Source organism: Chiloscyllium plagiosum, unplaced genomic scaffold (genome assembly GCF_037043375.1).
Source record: "Chiloscyllium plagiosum isolate Xiang-an unplaced genomic scaffold, Cpla_swu_hap1 HiC_scaffold_2, whole genome shotgun sequence".
NCBI lineage: Eukaryota > Metazoa > Chordata > Chondrichthyes > Orectolobiformes > Hemiscylliidae > Chiloscyllium > Chiloscyllium plagiosum.
In genome coordinates this window covers 24,808,392-24,833,541 of record NW_028270140.1, presented here as the reverse complement: position 1 = coordinate 24,833,541, position 25,150 = coordinate 24,808,392, and the positions used below count along the sequence as shown (strand labels likewise).

Sequence of the window (25,150 nt, the reverse complement as noted above, 5' to 3'; positions counted from 1 at the left end):
GACTTTTTGTTATCACGCTGGAAAATGGAAATAAAAATAAAAACACTGGAAGTGCATAGCAAAAAAATTAATATATAAGATATGTATCAGAAACATTTGACATTTGAAAGTTAAAGGAGAGGCTTCTCTCCATCTAAATCCCCCTTTTGTCTCCACCATCCATTTCTGCCCAGTTCTTTAATTTCCCATTTGTGACAATGGACTGGATTTAACACTACCCCACCAATTGGCCTGAAAGTGAGAATGATTGACAGAATCCCTACAGTGTAGAAGCAGGCCATTTGGCCCATCAAGTCCATACTGACCCTCTGAAGAGCATCCCACTCAGACCCACCCCCTACCTGTAACCTTGCATTTCCACCTAGCCTGCACATACCTGGACACTCTGGGCAATTTAGCACGGTCATTCTGCCTAACCTGTACATATTTGGACTGCAGGAGGAAACCAGAGCACCCAGCCGCCTCTACATTGGGGAGACAGGCCGCCATTTTGCGGAACATTTTGGAGAACACGTTTGGGACACCTGCACCAACCAATCCAAGCGCCCTGTGGCTGAACACTTTACCTCCCCCTCTCACTCCGCCAAGGACATGCAGGTCCTTGGCTTCCTCCATCACCAGACCATGGCAACACGACGCCTGGAGGAAGAGCGTCTCATCTTCCGCTTTGGAACCCTCCAACCACAAGAGATGAATGAAGATTTCTCCAGCTTCCTCATTTCCCCTCCCCCCACCTTATCTCAGTCCCAACCCTCGTTCTCAGCACCGCCTTCTTGACCTGCAATCTTCTTCCCGACCTCTCCGCCCCCACCTATCCAGCCTATTCCAGCCTATCACCCTCACCTTAATCTCTTTCCACCTATCGCACTCCCAACGCCCCTTCCCCAAGTCCCTCCTCCCTACCTTTTATCTTGCCTGACCTTCTGCGCTTTTCCAGCAACACATTTTCCACCCAAGAGGAAACCCATGCAAGACACGGGGCGAACATGCAAACTCTCACAGACAGTACCCAAGGGTGGAATCAAACCTGGGTCCCTGGTACTGTGAGGCAGCAGTGCTAGCCACTGTACCACCCTTGTTAAATTCAGTGGCTGGGCTGTGTGTCGCTTTCCTTTATTTATGCCAGTGACCAGACTCCCCTCAGGTGGGCCTCTGCCAGTTGACCAATTGAGGTCCTTCAGTGGGCAATAACTGACCATTTAAGGGCCTCTGTTTTATTCGTCAGCATTGAATCGGTGGTAAAGAAAGCTTCCACCAATGACCAATCCGGTCGCATTTCCTGCACAGCCAAGTACTGGGAGGGTTGTCACTCCTGCATCCACTTCTTAAGATGTAAGTCCTCACACCTTCCCAAAGTTGTCCAGGATCATTCAGCCTCATCTATTTAAACTTTTCCATTCTCTCCCCTCAATCTTGCCATGCTTTTCTATTTAAGTAATCAGGTATGGAAATTAATTTGCTGCTATCCCTCTCTGGGGCACATGATTGCGATTTGATGCATCTACATATTGGAGGTAGAAATTTCCTCTGCTATAGACATATAGAGGTGACAGAAATTGGTAACACTGCCTCCCTGCTTCCATTTCCTGATCAAGACATCCAGATATTAAATCTTGGATGCTGTTGCCAACTGCAATAAAGTATTGGCCGCTTTGCAAAGAAGATATATTCACTCATGGGTACTGCTGGTGAGAGGAGTATTTATTGTCCATCTTTAATTCCCTCTTGAGAGAATGCTGTGGAACAGCTACCGTAAATTATCACAGTCTTTTGGCCGTAGGTACACTCTCAGTGCTGATCGGAAGTTGTTTCCAAGGTTTAATCTTGAGATGGTGAAATAACATTGCTACACTTTCAAATCAGGGTGGCTTGTGCCTTGGAAGAAAACTTGTAGGTAGTGATGTTCCTATTCTCCTGTTGCTCTTATTCTTGTAAGTAGTAAAGGTTCAGAAACAAGCTATTGAAGAGTCTTTGAAGAGTTACTGTAATATGTCGTGTGGATGGTGAGTGCAGCATCCATGGTGAAACTGTTGGTGGAGCAAGTGAATGTTTATGTTGATTGATGCATTGCCAGTTGAACAGATTGCTTTGGCCTGGGAGATGTTGAATGTTATTGGAGCTATGCTCATCCAGACAAGTGAATAGCACTCCACTATCGTCCTAACATGCCTTTTAGTTGATAGATGTTGGGAGTCAGGAGATGGGCTGCTGGATTCAGCTGGATTTCTGATCAGTTGATGAACTGTTGGATGGTTGAGAGTTTAGCATCCGATGTTTTTGTTTGTTTATTCTTTCATGGGATTGTGGGTGATGGTGGCTAGGCCAGCATCCGTTGCCTATCTTTAATTGCTCAGATCACTGTTGAGAGTCAATCACATCACTGTAGGTGTGGAGTCATATGTAGGCCAAACAAGGTAAGGACAACAGCTTCCTACCCAAAAGGACATTAGTGAACCAGGTTGATTTTTCCCTAACAATTGGCATTGGTTTTGTGGTCATCATTAGACTCATAATTCCAGATATTTTCATTATTCTTTCAAATTTCACCATCTGCCATGGGAGGATTTGAACCTGGGTCCCCAGAATATTAAGCGAAAGTGGGTACTCCAGATGCTGGAGATTAAAATCAAGAATAGAGTAGTGCTGGAAAAGCCCAGCAGGTCAAGACAGCATCCGAGGAGCAGGAAAATCGACACTTCGGGCAAAAGCCCTTCATCAGGAATATTCCCTGGGGTCTCTGAAATAATAATCTAATGATCATACTGTTAGGCTGTTGCCTCCCATAATAATGCTGTTAAATGTGACATGTTAATATGGTTTCTTGCTTGAAATGTTTATTGTCTGGGACTTAAGTGGCAAATGACATTTACCCTGTTTCTCAACTCGAGGCTGAAAGTTGTCTAGGTCTTGCTGTATGTGGGTATATACACTTCATTGTCTGAGAAACAAATTACTGCAAATGCTGGAATCTGTATTGAAAACAACAAATGCAAAAGATCACAGTGAGTCAGACAGCATCCACAGGGGGAGAGAGCAAGCAAACGTTTTGAGTCTGGATGACTCTTCATCAGAGGTAATGGGCATCAGAGATGAAGAGTCATTTAAACTCAAAAGGTTAGCTTGCTCTCTCCTCGGTAGATGCTGTCTGACCTGCTGTGATATCTTGCATTTGTTGACTTCATTGTCTGAGGAGTTGTAAGTTGAACTCAACACTTTGAATCATCGGTGAATATCACTGGTTTTGATGGAGAGAATGTCAATAATAAAGGTCCTCTGATTACCCTGAGAGCCTGCTGCAGTGATATCCTGGGACTGACATAATTGACCTCCAACAACAACATGTCTGCCTTTGTGCTAGATATGACTGGAACCAGTGGAAATCCCTCCATCCCCAACATCTTACTCCTAGTTCTCGTTCACTTCATTTTGTCTCAGTTTTACTTCTGCTTGATGTCATACCTGGTCAAATGCTGCTTTAATGTTCATGGAGGTCACTCACATCTCTAGAATTCAGCATGTTTTTGTCCACATTTGAATCAAGGTTACAATGAAGTCTGGAGCTGAATGATCCTGGTAGAACGAAAACTGGACGTTGGTGCGTAGCTTATTGCTGAGTAAGTCCAATTGCTGCCATTAGTTTTACCAGTGGCTATAATTAATTTTCAGAAACTGTGCTTGACAATGGCATGTGGAGAAAAATGCTGTGTTAATGTTGTTTAGATATCAGTATACTTGTGCCTCTGGAGCCCAAAGAGTAATTTGATGACTAATTCACGATAATTTACACGACTGTATGGAGCTGGTTGGTGTGTTGCACTTTGCACAAAGAGAAAGTGAGGATTGCAGATACTGGACATTAGAGTCAAAACATGTGGCACTGGAAAAGCACAGCTGATCAGGCAGAAACCGAGGAGCAGGAAAGTCATAAGCTCTTAATACGTCAGCTGTCCTCCTCGGATGCTGCCTGACCAGCTGTGCTTTTCCAGCGCCACACTTTTTGACTCTGCCCTTTTGCAGAAGCTTTACAAATATGTCTGCATGGGAACAACTTTGTCAGTTGTGCAATATTGTACATGAATATTTGCAGTCAGAGTATGGCTGGAAAGTATATTGACATTCTGATGTGAGGTTCAGAATGGGAACAAAATCTATTTCTGTGAAATTTCTGTACATAATTGAACATTGTTTTAATCATGTCCAATACTTTATTTAGTACATGATGTTGAACTGGGTTCAGTGGAACTATTCGAGGACAGATTGGTAATTCAAATCCATTAATTAATTTTACTGTATTTCTAATTTCAGTTTTGGTTTAATTTTCATTCATGTACACTCCCAAGTAACCTTGATTAGTTGATCTTCAATCGTGCAGGCAGAATGGGTGGAGAGGAGAAAAACAACAGAATTAATTAATTTTAAATGTGAAGTCCTGGCGTTCAGAAATGCTCTTAACATAATTGGATCTTTTTTAAGGTTATTCACTTGATAGGAATTGGCCCATTTCAAGTGATTGCTCCATAGAATTGCGAATTGCCACTAGTCTGCAGTGGATACAAAAGAAATGGAAAATGATCACTGTAGTCGAGAGCAGTATTGGAAATTAACTTCCAATTAATATTGCCTTGGTCCTTAAGTGAGGAATATTTGAAAGGTCATTACTGATAAGCAACAAATTAGTTGCAATTGTGAACTGTATTACTTGTGCACCAGAAGAATATGTGACCTGCTAAATTTGGTGCAAGTCAGGAGGGGAAATATTCATAACAGTGTAACAATGACGGTAATTCATTCTTCTGTACAGTTAATTGAAGGCAATAAATCAATTTTATTCATTGGTTAAAATTGTCATGTGGAACAAAGATACCTTGAGAATAGTGGAATAGTGTCCACTGCAGGAAAGTTGTTGTCCTTTCTAATGGGAGATTTTCTTTGTTTATTTGGTGATAATTCGAATATTTACCAAATGTTCCATGGAGGTAGGTAATTAAAGCTGTGTGCATGGAGTGATGCTGCAGACATAGGTTAATTTTAGTAGGAACACATGGCTGCCTAATATCATTTAGACAAATGTGACAAGAATGCCTGTAGAGCTGGTGAATATTTGCTGTGTTCATGACACTTACGCAGTGGCACAGGTTCTACATCTTAGTGATGGATGACATGGGCTTGATTAATATGAACTGCAGGAGTTCATGCTACACTGCGACAATAACAGATTGTTAAAGGAGATGATGTTGATGGTCAAAAGGTGGATTACTAACTGCCTGAAGCAACACCTCTGGTTGTGTGTGTGTTTTTTTTTCTCTAATCTGTCCTTCTGATTGACATGAATAAGGGTGTGTGAATATTTTGAGTCAATTCAGTTGCTTTTTGGAAACATATTTTCTGATCTGGTTTCTGCCATAAGATAATTCGCACAATGGGAATGATGGGAGAGGAGTGAAAATGATACTGTGTGGGTGAAGTACATTTCTATCATCTTTTTGTGTTTTTTTTGTTTCCCTGTTTGTCCTTTCTCAATGATATTGATTCAAGCAGCAATACATTGACAGAAAGCTTAACTAACTTCAAACCTTTGGTTTTGAAATTGTGTGGCAATGGTGATGGGAGGTTGGTTGGAGGAAAGTGACAAATGAAGATTGCTCTTGCATTTATACTGTTCTTATTCTGATTTTGAATGTGCTTCCTTACTAAAGACATTTTTTGAAATGTAGTCATTGTTCTCATATGAGAGACATGGAGTCTGTTTGCTCAAAGCTAGGACTCAAACAGCAATGACTGACTGAGGATCAAATTTGATTCAATGGCATTGACTGAAAGGCAGATGTTGAGGTCACTGGGAGAAGTCCCTGTATTCCTTTTGCATCCACTTGAGAGAGGTCAGAAGAGATGACATCTCATTCAAAAGACTGTCTCTCTGGTAATGCAATACCTCCCCCATTCACTTTTCACAATCTCCTGCAGCTGTCATAGACCTCTTTTGAGTACCTTGACTCACTTCTCCAGCTTCCGCTGGCCAGCTTCTTCATGCTCCTTCACAATTTAACTATCAGAGTCTAGGAATCAGCGTATTAAATATGTCTAGATTAGAGTGGTGCTGGAAAAGCACAGCAGTTCAGGCAGCATCTGAGGAGCAGTAAAATCGACATTTCGGGCAAAAGCCCTTCATCAGGAATACATTCCTGATGCATTCCTAATGCAGGGCTTTTGCCCGAAACGTCGATTTTACTGCTCCTCGGATGCTGCCTGAACTGCTGTGCTTTTCCAGCACCACTCTAATCTAGACTCTGGTTTCCAGCATCGGCAGTCATTAATACCCTGTATTAAATATATGTCACACTCTCTCGAAGGTCAGGATACTACTGTTGAGATGTAGTGACCAGATTCCCTTGAAGTGCTCCAGTGTGATCTTATCCGGGCTTTGTAAATCCATAGCATAACTTACTCTTCATTTTACTGAGTTCCTTTTGATATCAAGCCAGAATTCAGTTTGCATTTTCACTATTTTCTGTACCTTTTTCATGACATTTTTCTTATTGATGTTCATGGAACCCCTGAGTGTCATTCTAGATTTCCATCAGCTCAGAAGTGCTTTCTTATTTATTTTAGGCCCCAAGTGGATGACTTACATTTACCTCCACTAGGGCAGATCAGCTTAATTTAGTTAGTATTAAGATTTTGGTAACTTCATGCTTCCATTTTCTGGTATTGCGTATTTTTTCCTCCATGGGCAAATTTGATGAATGACTTCATATCAGATCAAGTATGCAATTATTAAATTCCATGCATAATAAAGGTTCCCACACAGATCATTGGTGGACTTCATTAATTACATCCTTTCAGGTTTCCTTTCCATACTTCCCCATTATCCTTGTCTCTGTCTCCTGTTACTCATTCAAATTCCTAACTACATCAATAATTGGCTTTCAGTGCCATGAGCTGCAGCTTAAGCTGACAGGTTCTTGTGAGTGCTTTCTGGAAAGCAGTGGTAAAAAGCATTCAAATCCAAGTTACCCCTTCCTCTGATGGACTTGAGTGATTTGTTTTCAAGTCCATTTGGATAGAATATTGCTAGATTTAACTGATTACTGAACTAGGGGAACTTGGTGAGAGAGGAGATGCTATCTTGGCTTTGTGCTAAGAAAGAGAGAGTCTGAGAGAGGGAGTAAGAACAACAAGATCCCTGAGCCTAGAAGTAGTAATTAATTCCAGTCTCCAATTTCTACCATGTCAAATCATATAAGATCACCTCTCTTTCTCAATTTTTGGAACTCCACTGGGTACAAGCATAACCCACTCAATCCTTTCTTCAAAGTATAAACCCTTCAGCCAAGAATATGTTGAGTAAACATTCCCTGAACCTCTTCTAATTTATCAAATGGAGGCAATGGCCTAGTGGTATTATTGCTAGACTGTTAATCCATAGATCCAGGTAATGTTCTGGGCACCAGAGTTTGAAATCTGCCAGAGCAGATGGTGGGATTCAAATTCAATAAAATATACTCTGGAAATAAGAGTCGAATGATGACCATTAACCAATGTCGATTGTCAAGAAAAACCCATCTGGTTCATTAATGTACTTGAGGGAAGGGAATCTGCCATCCTTACTTGGTCTGGCCTAAGTGTGACTCCAGACACACAGCAGTGTGGCTCACACTTAATTGTTCCCTGGGTAATTAAGGATGGACAATAAATGTTGGCCCAGCCAGTGATGCCCACAGTCATGGATGACTGGAAAAAGAAAATCAGCAATGTCATTTTCTATATAAGGAGACCAAAACTGTCAATGCATTCTAAATGTGGTCTCACCACTTAGTAATAATAATTATAGTAGGTGACACTGTAGTGAAAGAAATAGATTTGGTCCTTTGCAGTTGGGAAAATTCTGAAATTCGAGTTGCCTGTCTGGTACCATCTCCTCAGGGCTAAAGAGAAATTAGGGAATGAGAAGGAAAAGGTCCATTTCCATGCAGCTGACATTGATACCACTAAGAAAGAGGTTTTATTGAGGAAGTTTGAGGGGTTAAATTTTAAAAAAAGGCAGAACCACTAAAAGGATAATCTCTGGATTACTAATTAAACAAAATATATTCTGGCACAAGGTAAACAAAATGATTAAAGACATATCTCAGGTTGCTATTGAAGAAATTTGAATTCCGATCTTACTGCCATGGGGAAAGAGGGTGCTGTACCATGAGAGCACATTCACTTGAACCCCACTGGGACCAGTGCTCTGGTTAATTGTATAACTGTGGAGAAAGTGAGGACTGCTGGCACTGGAGAGTCAGAGTTGAAAAGGGTGGCACTGGAAAAGCACAGCAGGTCAGGCAGCAGCTGAGGAGAGTCGATGTTTCAGGCATAAGCCCTTCATAATTGTATAAATTGTATATTGTCTTCAAATGAAATCAGAAGAGGAGGCATCATATGAAGGGAGACTTAGAAACTGAGAAAGAATGAGGCAATGCTGCAGGACAGTAATATAAAAGGGATCATAATTAGAGTATGACAGGAAGGGACAGAGCACAGTGGTGCACTCAAAAACATGGTAAAGACATAGCATTAAAGGTTCTTTATCTTAATGTACTCAGCATTTGTAACCAGGTGAATGAATTAGAGGCACAAATAGAAATAAATGATGATTAGTATGACAGTATGAGAAATGGTTTAAAAAAAAACAAAAAACTGGGGATGTTGGAAATTGGAAACAAAAAAACCCAGAAAATGCTGGAAAAGCTCAGCAGATCTGGCAGCATCTGCGGAGAGAAATCAGAGTTAATGTTTCAGGTCCAATGAACTTTCCTCAGCACTGATGGTAACTAGGAAAAATTTGTCTTTTATGCAGAAGATAGGGTGGGGGGAGGGGTTAAGGAGTAAATGATAGGTGGAGATAGAGCCCAAAGAGAGAGAAGAACAGTTCAACAGTCAAAGGAGTGGATAAAGAATGAATGGCTACTAATGGCAGCAATTAGTGACTAACAATGGGTAATAGCAGATCATGTAACAACAAAGTCTGGTATGTGGGGGTTTGGGTAACGATATTGAAGAAGGTTTAGATCAAAGTGGTGCTGGAAAAGCAGAGCAGGTCAGGCAGCATGCGAGGAACAGGAAAATCGATGCTTAGGGCAAAAACCCTTCATCAGGAATAGAGGCAGGAAAAAGCCTCCAGGGTGGAGAGATAAAATCTTCCTGCCTCTATTCCTGATGAAGGGCTTTTGCCCGAAATGTCGATTTCCTTGCTCCTCGGATGCTGCCTGACCTGCTCTGCTTTTCCAGCACCACTCTGATCTAAACCTTAGTTTCCAGCATCTGCAGTCCTCACTTTTGCCTCTGGAAGAAGGTGCCTCAAGGTGTAAAATTCTCGAACTCAAAACTCAGTCCAGAAGGCTGTAAGAGTTCCCAAGTAGAAAAGAGGTGCTGTTTTTCCAGCTTGTGCTGAGCTGCGCAGGAAGACTGCTGTTGATCAGGGAACAGGGTGGTGCGTTGAAGTAGCAGACAACTGGAAGCTGAGTTTTTTTCGCGGACAGCACATAGGTGTTTTGCAAAGCGGTCACATCATCTGTGCATCATTTCTCCAACATAAGGAGAAATGTATTGAGAAGTAATGACGGTTCAGGAAAGCAAGATGTAGAATCAGTTTTGGTGGAGATAAGAACTAACAAAGGGGTGGAATTACTGGTTAGAATATTTATAGGTTGTCTGACAGCAGCTCCACCACAGAACAAAATATAAACTGAGAATTCTTGGCACCTTGGAGAATGTCAGTTTATATGCAAAAGATAGGTTGCATATAAACTGAAGTTTCCTAGCTACCATCAGTTCTGAAACGTTAATTCTGATTTCTCTCCACAGATGCTGCCAGACCTTCTGAGCTTTTCCAGCAATTTCTATATTTTTGTCTCTGATTTACAGCATCCACAGTTCTTTTGGTTTTTATAAGTTGAAAATTGATGGGACTCATATGAAAGCTGGTGCACTCGTCATGGGAGTTTTAATCTTCATGAAGATCAAATTAATGAATTTCATAAAGAGATCTATATTCTTGGAGAGTCTTAAATGAAATGATTGCGGAGATACTAGATGCATTGTTTGCACTCTTCCAACCCTCCCTAGATTCTGCAAAGATCCCACCAAATTGGAAAACAGGAGAAGTTACATCATTATTGAAGAAAGGATAGAGAATGCAGATAACAGTGTGCAATTAGTTTAATGTGTCATTTGAGAAATACTGTAGATTATTACTGAGGAGGTAGTCACAGGGCATTCAAAAATCATAATATTGAATATTATACGTATTCAATGTTACAAATCAAGCAGAGTCAACATGATTTTTGTATGGGTAAATGTGTTCGTTAATTAGAGGTATTTGAGAATGTAACAGGCAAGTTGGATAAAGGACAACCAGTAGATATAGCGTATTTGGATTTCCAAAGATATTCCAAAAGTCACCGCATAAGACGTTACAACACAAGATCAGAGTGTATGGTGTTGCAAGTGATGTGTGGATAGAGGATTAGTTAATGAACAGCCATTGTACTTGATGATAATAATAACTCATGATGTTAGTCAGAGAACAGTGATGGACCCTAAATTAGCTTAGAATTGATTTTAATGACTTGAATGAAGAGACTGAATTTATTGTAGTTAAAATTCCTGATGACAAAAAAAATTAAAAAGTTAGTTGTGAGGAAGATTCAAACAGCCAACAGAGGAATGTAAACAAATTAGCTGATAGGATACAAAATTTGACAGGTGTACACTGAAATGAGAATATGAGGGATGGTCCATTAAAGTGAAAAGGATAGAAAAGCTCAACTTTATTTTGTTGGTGACAGTTAAAGAATGCTACAGTTCAGAGATGTGAGTGTCACTGTATATTAATCCCAAGAGTTCTCACGCAGGAACAATGAGTAAGCAAGAAGGTAATTGGAATGTTAGCAATTATTACAGGATGGTGGAAAACTTTTGATAAAACTTTGCAGCACATTCATGACACAACACCATGAGTTCTGAACCAAGCTTTGCTTTCCTTAATTAATGAAGGGTGCATTTGCATCTGAAACAATTCAGGGCAAGTTCACTCAGTTGACTGGTTTATTTTATGAGAAAAAGGTTTAAAAGCTTGGACATATACCCACTGGAGTATGACAGAATGTTATGATCAATATGGAATGAAGTCACTGTCACATTTGTCACACTTCTCCATAAATTACAGAATAAAATAAAAATATTTAACTCAAATCTCAACATGACCAACATACACTTTCTTAGACTTCAAATGAAAATATGCATCAACGGTATCTTTAATAAACATGATTGATTTATTATAAAATACAACCCATTCAATGAAGATGCAGAATTGGTTACAAATTTTTAATATGAAAATATAAATGTCTACCCCTGTAATTATTGCAAAAAAGTACATTCTCTTCAGATATAGGGAGTGATAAAAGTGAATTTCATTCTGCAGACTTTCACTTCATTTTAAAAAAAACAATGGTGATTATTCTTGAAGGTCAAAATAAAATGCTAAGGCGTAGACAGTTCCAAGATCTTATAATGTGGTCAAGTCACCAATTAGACTCCGTTGTCTCTGAGGTCTTGGCAGACACTGTTTGCTCTGAAATTATAATATCATCTTTCAGTCACTCTTCCAGTAGAGCAATCGAATTCCACCACGATGGCAGTGAATGTATTTCAGAACAGGAGACCTGAGCTGTAACAAGCTCTCCCCAACTGAGAATTCAAACTCTAGCTTCAAGCCTGGAAACCTTGTTCAAACAGAACAACCATAAAACTCAGTTAAAAAGCATGTGTTTTGCTTGAAGTGAGATAAAGCAATGAGAGCTGATCTAATTGAAACATGTAAGATTCTGATATGGTTTGATAGGCTAGATGCTGAAACAATATTTCTTCAGGTGGTGGAACCTAAAATACAATTTATGTCTATCATTCAGACAATAAAAGGAGAACAAAATCCACAATGTTGTCGGTCATCAGTTGTTGTTTAATAATGTAGATGGTCACGCACTGTTTACTGTTACAGATCACTATAAGTAGATATAACATCATGTTTTCACTTTCACCCCGATAAGTTTTCTTTAAAAACAGAATACAGGAGAACCTCGATTATCCAAATGAGATGGGCAGGCACTATTTCATTCGGTTAATCAATTAAATGCCTTTCCTCTGGGGCACGGAGTTTTTAAAATCTGCTCCCTGTTTAGGAGATTGCAGAAGCACACAGTGTGTGAGCCCCCCCCTCAGCAAACACCACCTCCCTGCCCCCCAACACCGGCCTCTCCCGCCCCCTCTCCGGGCCAGCCAGACTGGACACCAACAACAAGACTGCTGCTGCCTTTGTGGGGTAATAGCACGCGCACGCACACGCACACGCACACACACAAATGTGACTTGTACTGCAACCTCTTGACAGATTCCACCTCTGCCCTGTACAGGACAATGTTGGTCAGATTATATGGGGAAGGGGGCGCAGTTTAGGATACACCATGCTGTAGAACTCCAGGGAAAGTGTGGGGAGAGAGAGAGGATGGGAGGTCAGTCATTAGGAGATGGTGTCTGTTTAATCACTAACAAAAGACGTGATCACTACTGGAAACATGTCTTTGATGTAATGTTTCTATTGGGACCTTGAGATCTCCTTCGGATAATCCGATTTTTGGATAATTAGTATTCTGATAATCGAGGTTCCTCTGTACTGTGCTTGCTGGAAAACTGAAATAAGAACAAAAGATCTCTGTGTTGTGGAACACTTATGTTCAATCCATATAATGTGACAGCACTTTCATTGTCATTTTAATTCTCCATCTTGTTTTCACTCTGACCTCTTATCTCTGGCTTGGTATACTGTTCAAATTAAGCTCAGCATAAGCTCTTGGAACAGAACCTCTTTCAGTTGGGCGCTTTGTGTTGAGTTTAACAATTTGGGTGAAATTTCTTAGCCCCTGCTCCCATTTAGTTTTAATTTCCTTGGCTTTATTTTTCTCTAGTTATGTTCCCTCTTTGCATTCAGGCAGCAGCCATTGAGAATGCATATCATTAACATCACCACTAAATGCATTCTTTGAATTCTTTGTTTCATTAGCAGTTCATTTAGCTTTGCACCATTTATCACTCCATCGCTCCTTGAACCCACAGCAATGTAGACCTTCCCTGTTGTTCTTTCTCCCATCCACCTTCTGTACTGATGGAAGGTAATGGATCTATACTATAATTTTATTTCTCTCTTTATAGATGCTGTCAGGTCCCTTGAGTATTTGTATGTTCCTCAGTGGTGTTGTCTACATTCCTACATTTTGCACTCCCAGTTCTGATACTAAAATTCACACTGCTCTCACAAGGCAGTATTCGACCAATGCTCTCTGTCTGCTTTTAGAAGCAATGGGTGTTGTGGTACCAACTAAGCATAAATGATATAAGAATAATTCATCCTTCCGATGCTTTCACAGTGACCTGCAGGAGAAATACTATCAGTGGCTCTATTCCAAGGTGTTGCAAAAATGTCATCACAGTCTTGCTTTAACATTCACTGTGAACCTTGGCAATGGTTATCTGGTGATAAAGATGGCCCTTGTGAGATTGTAGCAATATATATAGATGGAAGCAGGTTAGAAAATGTTTAGTTTAAACTTGACAGGCAGGGGAAGGGTAGTGGTTGGGAAGATTCAGCACTTCTTTGCTGCAGGGTTCACGAATTAAGGAAGCAAGAATATCACATAAAATCAGACTATGGAGGTATAAAAATTCTTTTTCTAAATTTACCTTGTATTTTTACATGTAATATTTTAACAGGAATGCAATTTTTTGCTTGGGAGTCATTTTATTCTTTTGTTTGGATGTGGGCTCATGGTAAAGCCAGCATTTATTGTTCATTCATAGTTGCCCTTAAAAAAAACTATTGAACTGTGCGTCCATGTTATCAAGGAAAGTAACAATGTTTGGCACTTGTGTGGTGTGGATGTCACATGCCAATTATAAGCCCAAGGCTGAATTTTGTCCAGGTCTTGCTACAAAGCAGATAATGCTGTTTTGGTATCAGTGGATTTGGAAATAGAGCTTACAACTGTGCAATCATCAGTGAATTGCAACTTCTGACCTTATGATGGAGGGAAGATGACTGATGAAGCAGCTGGATGAGGTTAGACCTAGGACACTACCCTGAGGAACTTGTGCATTGATAGTCTGGTATTGAAATGTTTATCTCCAACAAACAACACAAAAATATGGTTTTGAACTGAATAGATGATGTTTAGTTTTTAGTTGTTTGATTTATCTTTTTCTGAAATACCATCATTTAAGTGCAAGAAGTGATGAACTCATGTGAGGAGCAAACTCATGCAATACAGAGGAACCTTGATTATCCGGCATTCGACTATCTGAATATCGGATTATCTGGCAAGATCGCGTGGTCCCAATGCTTGGCTAAACTATGTTATCCGGCATTCAATTATCCGGAATTCGATTAACCGAACAAAATACCCCCCCCCCCCCAACCCCTGTGTCCTTTGGATAATAGAGGTTCCTCTGTACTGGTTATGAATGTGCAAGGGTGCAACACCTTGCTCAATATTGGTAGAGTACTATTAATTCAAGATTGTAAGGAGTTACTGTCATTTCCAATTTGCAGAAGTAGCTCCTTCCTGTCTTGAGCAAGGTGATGGTCTCCTATGGGTCCATTCACACAATCTTAAAAGCGATTGTGTGGAACATTTTGGAACATTTTGGAACTTCTTAAGCAAGTAAAATTGTCTTCATATAAGGTCAAAAGAGGGATGTTCACTGATGATTGATGCTGATTATCACACATTCGCAATTTCTCAGATACAGTAGCAGTTTGTGTCCAAAAGCCACAAGACCTGGACAATGCCATGGTTTGGACTGTAAGTAATAAGTAACATTCATGCCACGTGAATATCGGAGGATGAACATCTCCAACAAGAGAATTTAACTATAGTCTAGTCAATGGCATTGTCAACACTGATACCCTCATTATTGACAGATGCCCAGCAGATCTGGGCATTACACCTTAGGAAGGATACATTGGCTTCGGAGGGAGTGCAATATTAGTTTACAAGAATAATACTTGGACCTCAGGGGTTAAATGATAAAGAGAGATTGGACCTGTTTTCTCTAGAATTTGGAAGATTAAGGGGTGATCTGATCAAAGTCTTCAAGATATTAACAGAAAAAGACAGGGTTGATAACAAGCTATTTCGGTTGGTTGGGGATTCTAGAATTGAGGACGTAGACTGACAATTAGGGTCAGACCATTCAGGAGAGATGTTAGGAAGCACTTCCCCACATCAAAGGTTATAAATGTTTGGAAATCCCCTCCATAAACTATCGTGGATGCTGGATCGGTTGTTAACTATTACTCTGGGATTGATAAATCTATGTTCAGCAAAGGTATTAAGGGCTATGGCCAAAGGCTAGTATAAAGAGTAAGGTCACAGGTTAGCCATGATCTCTTTAAATGGTGGATCAGGCTTGAGGGACTGAATGGGCTACTCCTGTTCCTATGTTCCTATATTCCTTTGTACCTACTGTCAATGGAAGTACATGGAATAGGGTAGGTTAGAAGCGCTTCACATTGGTATGACAAGTCGGCGCAACATCGAGGGCCGAAGGGCCTGTACTGCGCTGTAATGTTCTATGTTATGTTTTATGTCCTGGGGGTTATCATTTTCTGGAAAATAAGCTGGGTTAGAATGTAAATACTGTGGTTACAAGAGCAAGCTGGAAACTAAGAAACCTGCAAAACAGTAATTCATTTCCTGACTCGCCAAAGCCTGTCTATAGTCTGCAAGGCAAAAGTGAGGACTTGGAGATGTTGGAAACTAGAGTTTAGATCAGAATGGTGCTGGGAAAGCACAGCAGGTCAGGCAGCATCCGAAGAGCAGGAAAGTTGATGTTTCGGGCAAAAGCCCTTCATCAGGAATAGAGGCAGGGAGCCTCCAGGGTGGGCAGTCTCTCTGCCTGTATTCCTGATGAAGGGCTTTTGCCCGAAACATCAATTTTCCTGCTCCTAGGATGCTGCCTGACCTGCTGTGCTTTTCCAGCGCCACTCTGATCTAAACTATAGTCTGCAAGGCACAAGCCAGGAAAACGTCCCATTGGATGAATGCCTTGTCATCCATGCCTGAATGAGTGCAACTCCAAAAATAATCAGGGATCTTGACACCATCCAGGTCAAAGCAACCACTTGATTGGCACCACATTCACAACGTTCACTCCCTCCACCATCACTGCACAGTAGCAGCAGTGTGTACTATTTACAAGATGCACTGCAAAATTTGACAAAGGTTCTTTAGACAGCACCTTCCAAACTATTTATCGTCATCTTACAAGTTCGAAGAAGGCAGCCCACCATCACCACCTTAATGACAGTCAGGGAAGGTCATTAAATGCTGACTGTGTCAGCAAGGCCTACATTCCCTGACTGAATATAAAAAGGTGAGATTATTAACAACCAATATTATGATCAGTCAGGTAGTTTCGTTTGCGAAAATTAAAAAACAATTCAACATTAAATTTAGTAGGTGGCTGAGGTGTTATAATCTTTGTGTTGTGCTGATGACCTGATGTTTCAACAGTCAAATCTGATTGAGTTCCAAGATTAGTGACTTGGATAAATTGATGTTTGTTTTTAGAAATAGAGATGTAAGAGTGGGTGATGGAAAAGTTTTTTTTACATTATATTCGATGCAAACATTTTGACACTTTATATTAAGCATTCAAACTGCAATCTGTTCAACAGTGTTTCAAACCTTCCTTTTTAGAAGCTTGACCCTGCATTGTACACTGTGACTGTGTGTACAGATGGGTTACAAAGTTAACGACACCAATTACTAAGGAAGCTATTCTGAAGAGTGAGCTGCATTTACTCCAGCTAAAGTCAGTAGATGTCAGGTTTACCTGACTTGTTAATAGAGATTCTCTTAACACTGGAAACTATGCAAAAGTGAGTACTGCAGATGCTGGATATCAGAGTCAAGATTAGAGTGGTGCTGGAAAAGCACAGCAGGTCAGGCAGCATCTGAGGAGCAGGATTTTCCTGCTCCTCGGATGCTGCCTGACCTGCTTTGCTTTTCCAGCACTTCTCTGATCTTCACTGGAAACCATGCACATACGATGCTGCATGTTATATGGAATATAGTTTGAAGGAGAGAAGAAAAAGATATAATCTTTTGCTTTCCTCAGTACTTCATGTAAGATTAGTATCAATAGAGATTTGTGTTTTTCGAAATGACTGTAAGAAAATTGTCTATATTAAAAGTTATGCAATTGTACTTCACAATGATCGGTGACAATGCATTCAGCAATACAGATACTGTGGTTGCTCTCACAGTCATGTGATAAGTTATGGAAGGAAAGTTAACACTCTCTAGAGATATGTCCATCAATCATTCAGACAAGGTGAAGTTAGAAAGTCATAATGCTGTAAAATTTTCTGCTTGGCTTGCGCGCGCACACACATAAAGGCAGACACACACCTTGCTCAGAGACATATACTGCACTCTGAATCGTTTAAACGAATTAATCAGAAGTAATGCATCCTGTACATTGAAATGCTTATTTTCACAGCCAGTGCTCCAAACAGCAACATGAATCACTCTCCCATTCATTTCTAATGAAATGTAAAATAATGCAGTTTTTAAAGTGTTTCAGTTAGCTTAAATTGGTAATTTTGATGGAAAATAAGTCAGTCATAAAATGCAGGGTGATAATATTCAATTTTGGCAGTGACATAAAATGAACAATATTGAAAAGGTCTCTGGTTATATACTATTCTGGACACTCCGTTCCATTGAAGGCAATGTCACGCTCATCTCTTCATTCAATAAATCTCTCTTTATTAGGGAATTGAGTCCTCCTGAGCCAATTATACAGCAAGAGTTGCAGAAAAGATTGGTGCAATGAGCATTTAGTTTTCTGTTTTAAATTGGGAGAGGAAGGCAAGAAGAATTGGAATCCAAGTGAGATTTGTCATCTCAGAAAGGAGAAATGTTTATCTGAAATACTGCTTTGGTAATTGAAGCCAAGGATAGTTAGATGGAAGGGTGTATAGAGAACTCTACAGTGTCAAGATGAAATGACCAGCATTTCTTCCATGTATGTTATGGAATGTAGACATCCCTGAGGAGGTTAGCATCATTATCCATTCCTAATTGCCTTTGAGAAGTTGCTTGTAAGTCATCTTGCTGAACCACTGAGGTCTTTGTGGTGCAGCTACACTTGCAGTGTTGATAGGGAGGAAGTCCCAGGATTTTGAATCAGTGACTGTAAACGAACAGCAACATATTTTCAAATCAAATGCTCTGTGACCTCCAGGATTGCCTGTAGGTAATGGTTTTTCCAATGTACCTATTGCTCTTGTCCTTCTCACTGGCAGGTTTGGAAAATACTGTTGAAAGTGTTTTGGCAATTTGTTCCAGTGCATCTTGTAGATGATGCATGATTCTGCCACAGTGCACTGATGGTGAGTGAATATGCAACCTGGTAGGGACGAGGTCGCTCATGTGCACTATTTTGTCCTGGATATTGACCAGATTTCTGAAAGTTGTTGGATGACCTGCATTCAAGTACTTATAGTCCTATTACAGGAGAACCTTGTGGATGATAGGAAGGCTGCAGGGAATTTAGAGGTGCTGCAGTATTCCCAGACTTGGATCTAGGAAACTGTATTTATGTGGTTGCTCCACTTAAGATCTGGTCATTGGATTCAAAAGTATTTGTCACCAGGATAGTTTTATGAAAGCAAAGCTGAAATATGTCATCTCCTACAAGAAGGCAAAACAGCCTTCAATGACAAGCAGAATCACCCAATGTTACACATCAAGAAGACAATATTACAACAACTCATGGGTAATACTCAAAGATAAATCTAGAGGATAGGGGACATGTAGTAGGAAGAGAAAACCCAAGAAGTCTACCAATACACTAATCATCATGAAATGCAAAGATTTTTTGAAACCACTGTGCTCTCTATAGACTGAGGTCAAATGGACAAGATACCCTCCACTCACATGATGACTTATCTCTCCTTAAAGATGACGATGCAATTTGTTATCACTGGAAGCAATATTTTCAGCAATTCCACTGTGAATCCCCAGTAGCACTGAAACTCTCCAGCTTACTTCCCAGAGTGCCCTGTGGTAGAATCCACGGGTGAACCTCATTGTAAGAGTTACAAGCAATCAAAAGGATGAGAAACAACAAAGCCTGCAACCCCAGTGTTATTCCTCTTGGCGGTCTTCAATGCTGACAGACTTCTGTTCGCACCAAGACCCCATGTTCTCGTCCTATGGATTTGGGAGGAAAATGAATTCCCAATTATGTGACTCCCAGGTATGTGACAATTGTAACAACCTTCAGGAAGGAAGATAAATTATGCTGTCAAAACTTTCAAGAAGTTTCCCTCTTTTATATAGCCAGGAAAATCCTGAAATACACTCTTCTGCATCCCCTGCAACCATAAATCCCCCCAGAGCCGCATGCCTTTCGACCTTCCAAAGGAAGGAACCTCCGACATATTGTTTGTTACAACTAGAAGTCCAGAACTAGAAGGCATAGGTTTAGGGTGAGAGGGGAAAGATATAAAAGAGACCCAAGGAGCAACGTTTTCACACAGAGGGTAGTGCATATGTGGAATGGGCTGCCAGAGGAAGTGATGGAGGCTAGTACAATTGCAATATTTAAAAGGCATCTGGATAGGTGTATGAATAGGAAGGGTTTGGAGGGATATGGGCAGGTGCTGGCAGGTGGGACTAGATTGGGTTGGGATATCTGGTTGGCATGGACGAGTTGGACCGAAGAGTCAGTTTCTGTGCTGTCCATTTCTGACTCTATGACAGAAAGTCAGCATTTCAGATTCTGGAGATTGCAGAAGGATGATGAACTGTATCATACACTTGGCAGTTCTGGATTATCATTTGTACTGATGTACTGGATTCTGCCATCACTGAGGATAATGTTATTTGTGGAGCTGTCTCCTCTTGGTAAGTTGTCCATCACCGTGCATGACTGGGTGTGGTAGGGCTGCTGAACATAGGTTTGATCCTTTGGTTCAAGGATAATGTAGTCCTCTTTACTGTTGTAATGTTTAATGGTTTTGTGGTTCTGTGTTCCATTTGTATCAGGTTGGCACCTCATTTTAAGCTTTGTTAGTGTTCTCCTGTTCCCCCTAGACTTATTGACTCAGTGTTGTACCCTAAAGTTGATGGTAATGTCAAAGTGAGTGATACGTTAGGCTCTTTGAGGTTAGGGATCATATTTGAATACAATTATATTGCTGATGGCCGACACCACTTCATGTGCGGCCATGTTTGTGCTGATAAATCTGTTTTGAATCTAACCCGTATGACACAGTGAAAAAATGAGATAAAAAAACAGTACGTGGTGTCCTCATTGCAAAAGTGGGACAGCTGAGCCAAACTTAGTGATGTGAAGTCCCCCCTCCAGAGTAGATTCCAAGCCCTCGCTCAGCCTCACTTCTCGTACTGATTCAGCAGGAGGTTTCCTCATCTATACTTCAGTTAATGACATGAGACTTCATGGAGTCTGGAGTCAATGTTGAGGTCGCTAATAGCCACACTTTCTGGGCATATAACATAAAGTCACCACTTCAGCTGGGTCTATTCTGCTGGTGGGACTGAACATTTTCAGGAATGGTTGAAGTAGAGTTTAGGAAATTAGCTTTAAAGTGTGATTCAGAGTGCATCCATGTTAGGCTATTGCTTGCTTGCTTGCTCTACACTGTACCTCACCCAATGTTGTATGTAGCCCTGGATGTTAGGGATGAGGGTTTTTCAGAATCAGCCACTTTGCTGTGAATATGGAGTTACATGTAGGTCAGACTGAGTGAGGAGGTCTGATTTCATTCCCTAGTGGACATTAACACAAATTGGATGTTTATTACAACCAATCTGAATGTGGATCACCAACACTGAGACTTGTTTTCTTTACTTGTTTTTATTCCAGATATATATAATGTTCCTCTGTCGCTATGCAACAAGTTCTGCCCTAGGATTACTAATCCCATAATATAGCAACAAATCAAAGGTCACACCCCTGAACTGTTGATCCTGAGTTCTCTGCCCTCAGAGGTTTCCATACCAGGATTTTGTTTTTATTTCAGATTTTCAGCTTTTAAAGTATTTGTTTTTGTTAGGTAACCACCATTCCACCTCCCTGAATGACCACCGTTTGTCAAATGGTCAGTGAACTCTAGCTAACTCGTGTGACCCCATGCATGTGTTGGCGGGAGTACTTATTTGCTTTATGTCTCAAATGCCAGTTTGAGCAATGGGTGTCTTATAATCAAAAACTGTTTGGCAAAGGTCCATTTTACAATCACTACAATCTGCTATGAGAACTTGCCTATTATATCACTGGCTTGGGTGTTCGGTTTGAAGGAAGAGGCATTGATGACAGTGAGACAAGATTTGACTGAAATATTTTTGTGGAAATATTATTTATCTTTGGAAGTGATGAAATAATAAGTTGCACTCACTTCTGTAGTTCACAAATATAATGAATGATATGAAGATTTTGCACTTTCTGTGACTTGTATTTGGTCTTAAAGGCACAATTGAGGAGTGATGCCGAGACACCAACACTTCCTTATTGCCCCAAGCATCAGAGTTTCAATTTTCAATCTAAGTTTCAGAGAACATCTCTGGGACACTGGCACCCACTAATCCCACCGCCCCATGGCTGAACACTTCAACTCCCCCTCCCACTCCATCAAGGACATGTAGGTCCTGGGCTGCCTCCACCGCCAAACTGTTACCACCCAACGCTTGGAGGAGGAACGCCTCATTTTCCGTCTTGGGATCCTGCAACCACATGGGATAAATGTGGATTTCAACAGCTTCCTCATTTCCCTTCCCCACATATCAGCCCAGTCTCAAGCCTCCAACTCGGCACTACTCTCCGGACCTGTCCATCACTGCCCCCTCTGACCTATCACCTTCTCCCTCACCTTCATCTCCCTGTCGCTTTCCCAGCTACCTTTCCCCTCAACCCCACTTCCCTCCCATTTATCTCTCAGCCTCGACGCACAAGCCTCATTCCTGATGGAGGGCTTATGCCCAAAACGTTGATTCTCCTGCTCATCGGATGCTGCCTGACCTGTGCTTTTCCAGCACCACACTCTTGGCTCTATCCCAAGCATCAGTCTTTCCTGTTCTTCATCTTCCATTTAGTGACTCCATCTACATGCACGGATTCAGCTTTTATGTAAATATTGATTGCATTTAACTGCATCTTTTGACAATAAAAGAACGTCTGTTCTATCGCATTCAGCAATCAAGTCAAAATTGAAGTTGATGTTCATCCAACCAAATATCAGAACATCAAAGTCATTATTTCTGTTTCTTGCCATCAACTCCATGCCAATGCATATGTTTCTTTCCTTGCTTCAAAATGAAGCAGACTGTTTGGAAGCCTGATGCCCTGTTGAATCCCATTGTCTTTTTCCTTTCAGCTCCAGCTTTGAACACCTCATCCTCACTTTGATCATATCTAAACACTGGCTATGCCCACACTTTGAGGTCAAACTCCATGTTTATATATATTTTCATCAACTGGTTTTCTACTTGGAAATGAGAGTGAATACACTGTAGAGTCTCACTTGCCTTTTTAAAATGAGTAAACTTTGAGTTGGAACCTGGGACACTTGTCATTTTTGCTACAGTCCAAGACAATCCATCTTATAAGCACAAGCAACTGCAAGGGGCAAAAATGTTCAATTATCTGTGTTATTCCAGGATCACTACCTAATATGACAACTGAGTGCTGGAAACACTCACCAGGATAGGCCGCCTTTGTGGTGAAAGACATTGAGTTAATGGGTTGGATGTAGGTGTTGGAACCCTGATATCAAGCTCCTATCAGCTTATAAATGTCATTAGCTTGCCACCACCATACCCTTCCAGGTGCTGGTCTCTGAGTTGACTGCCTCAACAGTTACAATCCTTTTGGGAATAGTAGGCTTCTAGCAGTGTTAGACCAGCAGTTCCACCTACTAGGAGAGACAGCATTGTCAAAATGAGTGACCCTGACGGCCTTTCAACTTTAAGGAGTCCTCTATTGCTTGAATTAAAGTCATAGAGATGTACAGCATGGAAACAGATCCTTTGGTCCAACCTGTCCATGCTGACCAGATATCCCAACCCAATCTAGGTTCACCTGCCAGCACCTGGCCCATATCCCTCCAAACCCTTCCTATTCATATATCCATCCAAATGTGTCTTAAATGTTGCAATTGTAACAGCCTCCACCACTTCCTCTGGCAGCTCATTCCGTACACGTACCACCCTCTGTGTGAAAAAGTTGCCACTTAAGCCTCTTTTATATCTTTCCCCTCTCACCCTAAACCTTTGCCCTCAAGTTCTGGAATCCCCCAGCCCAGGAAAAAGACTTTGTCTATTTATCCTATCCATACCCCTCATAATTTTGTAAACCTCTATAAGGTCACCCCTCAGTCTCCGACGCTCCAGGAAAAACAGCCCCAACCTACTCAGCCTCTCCCTATAGCTCAAATCCTCCAACCCTGGCAACATCCTTGTAAATCTTTTCTGAACCCTTTCAAGTTTCACAACATCTTGCTCAATATTGAAGCCCAATGCTGTTTGGACATTGAGGTGGAGGAGGAACCCTTCCATGAGATTGCTTTTATACATTGTCATGGCCTATTTTTCCACAGCTCATGCCAGATCCACTAAGTTTTTTTTGTATTTTGAGCATTTTGGATATAGTTTTATTCAGTTTAAAAATAGATCCACAGAACAAATACTAATATTTTATATCAAATTATATCAAAATCCTTTCTAACTGATGTGTAAATTTTGACAGAAACACACAGGTGTTTGCTATAGCAGGTACCGTAGCAGATTTGAACCTATGATCGAGAAATCATTGAATCTCTACAGTGTGGAAACGGAATTCGGCACGAGTCCACAAAGATCCTCCAAAGAGAATCGCACCCAGACTGAATCCGTTACCCTCTCACTATAACCCTGCATTTCCCATGGCTAATCCACCTAACCTACACTTCCCCGGACACAGTGGGCCATTTATCTCGGCCAATCCACCTAACCTGCACGCCTTTGGACTATGGGAGGAAACTGGAGCACCCAGAGGAAGTCCACACACACACGTGAGGAGAATGTGCTGATGGAAATCCAATTTCCTTGTCAGCTTACTAAAGTCATCCCTCAAGGAGAATATTTGCAGCACTATGGCAAGAGTGAATAGAACCTTAAATCCCAGTATTTGTATTAAGTTATTGTCCTATTAACTGGAGCCTTGTCAATAGTGCATGGTTATTTGGAATGAGGTTTAAACATGTCTCGAGAATGCAACTGACACAGATTTACATGGGAAGCATTTGTTGAAGCTGGGTATTCTCTTTTATCTGATTAAAATATTGACAACTGACAGAAGTGTACTCCCATTCTGTACAAATGGCACTTACTTCAGAATCTGCTGGTAACACCAGAGGAATCCCATGACATATCATAGCAAGATTAAATGAATTGACTTCATGCTTTGGGAGTGGAGGGTGGTTATGGAAATGTAATCTTCTTAAAAAGAATTCCAGCAGATTTGTGTCTATTACCCAATGGTGGGTGAGGAATTGAAAGGATAATTGTAGTTTGGTCCTCTGAACTAAAATAATTGTTGCTGTTTTTGTAAACTTTGCAGTAACATTAAACACATAGCCATCTTTATGCCAAGATAGAATATCACTTGCGTTGGAGGAGAAATCTTTTATACATTAGCAATACTTCAGGAATGGGTAGTTCTGGTTTTCATAAGCCTTTAAATTCTAGCTGGATTTATGTGCATAATATATTCCATCAAACGTGCACCCTACCTCACCTCATCATCCACTTGGGAGTTCTGTGCATTCCTCATATGGCTTTCATCAGCTTTTTTATGTGTAATATATGAATTCCAGTTGCACTTCATTTCCACAGTTGTATGGAAATAATTGCAAGTAAATTTGAAATCAAATTTATTATAGATTTGGACTCAAATTGCTTGCCAGTGAAGTGCAACCTAATGCTCAGATCTCTTCTCCTAACTGCTGCATACTCTGTAATGCTTGTTGCACTGGATGTATTTC

The 25,150-nt window shown here is 40.8% G+C and overlaps 1 protein-coding gene across 17 annotated transcripts in view; it reads left to right on the top strand.

Annotated features, from left to right (window-relative positions):
• LOC122563699 (adhesion G protein-coupled receptor L3) overlaps positions 1–25,150 on the top strand; it is a 681,177-nt gene that overhangs the window by 161,939 nt on the left and 494,088 nt on the right. Inside the window, exon 1 of one of the 17 annotated variants that reach the window (XM_087995291.1) lies at positions 3,595–3,614. The exons of the other annotated variants lie outside the window; for them this stretch is intronic. The gene's annotated coding sequence lies outside the window, so the exon portion shown is untranslated. Of the gene's footprint in view, positions 1–3,594; positions 3,615–25,150 lie in introns of those variants that run through there. 17 annotated transcript variants of the gene reach the window in all.